Below are 3,086 nucleotides of genomic sequence, written 5' to 3'. Positions count from 1 at the left end.
TTTGCACCTCCTCAGACTGAGTAAAGTGCTTCAAAATCAAATGGCACACGTATGTCTACTTGGATTTGAGGTCTGTTGGTTTAATAGTATCCTGTTTTATAAACACAACCTTGCTAAGTGACCCAATAAAGCCAGAGGAAGATGTCTAATGCTTTGGCTATACTTGCGTGCAACACCGTGGCCCGGTTGTCCGTAGATGGCGTGCGCTCGCAAAGATCATCCTCGGAGACGTTTATGCTCAAAGAATTGTTTGTTGCTGTATTCTCCGAAACACTAGAGGCCGTACAAACCAAATAATCTGTGAACAAGCAAGAAGTAGTAAAGAAGCACAGAGCGGAAGCAAAAGAAAGCAGGTTGCCTGGCAACCGTAGTATACACATCCATGATAAACGCTGACGTACTCTAAAAGCATTATCTACTCTAATCATTAACATCACTGTTGTTTATCTCTAATCAAACTACTGTCTGCTTTGACACTGTAAGAACACTGTTTCCATGAAGCCTTTTTTGTTATGACAAAGCGATCTGTTATGTGTTGCCGCACTCTCCAGCAAAATGCTTCTTCTTTTCCCAATGTGGTGTCTCTCTCTGACCACATATTTAAGGCTGTTTGACTCCCTGTGGTCTCTACACTAAGAATCAATATTTGGAGAGGTGAACGTGCTCTACCCAGCTGACCATGTTAAACTAAAAGCCCAGCGATTGCAGTTTTACAAAAATGTAGAGGTGCATGACCACGTCTCGCGACAACTTACGGAGCCTTCGGGTTGGAAAAGACACGTGTGCCGACCTCATTATATGGCTGACACACCTCGTGCTGGGAACACCGCGGCAACCATAAACCTAGCTTAAGACTGAGACTTTTATGCTCATTTATGCACTTCATTTACTGAAACTGGAAAGTTAGTTCTTACTTAGTGCACCCCCCCTGGCTGGGTTTTGTTGTCATGCATTTATTTTTTTTTTTAGGTGGCTTCAATGTGAATGCTGGCTGATTAATGGATGAATTGATGCAGTTTTACCACTATCCCATTTCTTGGCAGTAGTTTTTCAGTTATATGATACGTCCATGGCTAAAGACAATATTTTTGAAGTGTTCCCACTTGGTAACCTTCTTGAGTTGTTCCAATGCCAACTGATTGAAATATCTGTACTGTTGTAGCCCTAGAAAAAATATCTTCCAAACTATCTGACCAATTTTGCAGAATTTAAAGGACTTTACAGTTAATGGAAATTACTGGCTGGTTCACAGCCTTCTCCAGCGATGTCGGAGTAAAACTGTGATTACGTAGTTAAGCCTACCGGATTCTATAGTTCCGACACTCATTCTCTCCCCGCATATCTAAACCACAGGCAAAAGAAGCCAGACACAGCTCTTAGTTTACTGTGGAATTTAACACATGATCCTGTTTCCGTCAGCTCCAGATTATTTATAAAATCCTTCTTTGCCCATCTCTTTCAAACCACAAAAAGATCATCCTTTTATTTCACCTTATGCCTTGATTTGTAAAATTCCCAATATGCTGGGATCAGACCGGCCTTTCTTTCTTGTCTCAAGCTCATCCATAATCTCTGGTCAGGCTCCTGTCAGGCTCCAATAAAAGGGAAAGCATTACAACGGTTTCGCTACACTGCCTCCCTGTGAGGTTAATTGTGTTTAAAATGTTGCTGTTTGTTTTAAGGGCCTTCCATGGTCCGGCCTAGGGGTTTATCGCCGAGCTCTTATGATCTAAATCCTTTTAGTTATTGAACTGGGGTTTTTGTTTGTGCAAAGATCATCCAGCCTTTGCAACCGTGGAATTAATTCTCCCTCTGTGTTTGATCAGCTGAGTCCTTCCTTTTTAATAAAACATGCCAAAGAAGTACCTTTCTCCCAGGCTTCTAAATGTGTTGCCTGTTTCCATTTTTTTGTTTCAACGTTACACTTTTCTTTTTTTTTTAAATCTTGTTCATTTAATTTTTGTCTGTATGTGCACTGATTCTAGCCAGTAGCTCTTGTAACTGTTGTTGAGAGGTATTTTACTTTGCACCTTTCGTTATGGATGTGATAACATCTGCCTCAGACATGGCAATGTGCATAATTTCCTTCTAAATATATTTTTTTACATATCTCTTGAAGAGCCGCTGCAGAGAAACTGTCTTGTACCAGACCTCCTCTGCCTGTTCCCACACCCTCAGTTTGTAACAGCTCTCTGGGTTAAACGGTGTCTCTAAATCCAAGCGGACACATTATATACAACTGCTTTCACAGCCTATTTAATACCCCCCCCCCCCCCCCCCCCCCCCCCCCAAAAAAAAGAACTAAAACAAAAAGCAAACTGATCTTCTTGTGTAAAGTCAGTGGAGTGGGGATTTAAATCCTAGCATATACAGTGTGCATTTTTCCTTGCTTGCATTGCTAGGCTGATCGGCCATTTTAAAGGACCCCAAGAAATGGAAGTTCTCTGATTTGTGTCTGCTTAGCTGCTTATTACATGAAGGTTCGTTGAAAAAGAGGTATTATTATTTTTTTTTTTCCAAACCACTTTATAATAGCAAGCACAATAACCGCTACCACTTAAGGGGGCTGTAGCAGTTGGACACAATCATTTATCTATGCGTCTGACTGAAGTCTTTGTATTAATTCTAACCACTGGATGCCTGGCGTTTCCTGGCAGGGAAGTGTGTGTTGAATATGCCCCTTTCTGAAACAATTTTCCCAGTGGGAGCCAGGCATCATGACTTAACTGCCAGAACTCCTGCTGCCTTTGTGCCTACCCCAGAGTCTCCCTCCACGGGCTGAAGGAAAAGCACAAAAGTGATTAGCGAGGCCGTCTGAAAATGAAGCATAAAGAGGCAAAGAGAGCCAGCCAGACAGACAAACAGAGATAACATAATTCATAAAGACTGATTCATGGAGACAGTAAGGGAGTGGGGGGAAGGGTCAAATTTGTGTGACTGTCAAATAGCAGATAAGTGGTTGAGGGGAAAGATTTTGGAAAAGCGAAGTAAATGGGGGATTAGAAAACACAGAGATAGGAAAAAGGACAAGACAGAGATAACGTCTGGGAGATATGTAGACCCAGTTATGTGGTAAGTTGTGAAAA

The 3,086-nt window shown here is 41.8% G+C and overlaps 1 protein-coding gene across 2 annotated transcripts in view; it reads left to right on the top strand.

The window, feature by feature from the left end:
* Nucleotides 1–3,086, top strand: part of eng (endoglin) — a 42,768-nt gene that overhangs the window by 3,347 nt on the left and 36,335 nt on the right. The window lies entirely within an intron of this gene.

Source organism: Etheostoma cragini, chromosome 16, assembly GCF_013103735.1.
Source record: "Etheostoma cragini isolate CJK2018 chromosome 16, CSU_Ecrag_1.0, whole genome shotgun sequence".
Classification (NCBI taxonomy): Eukaryota; Metazoa; Chordata; class Actinopteri; order Perciformes; family Percidae; genus Etheostoma; species Etheostoma cragini.
Note: the sequence above shows the minus strand (reverse complement) of the source record. Positions and strands in the feature narration are given on the sequence as shown.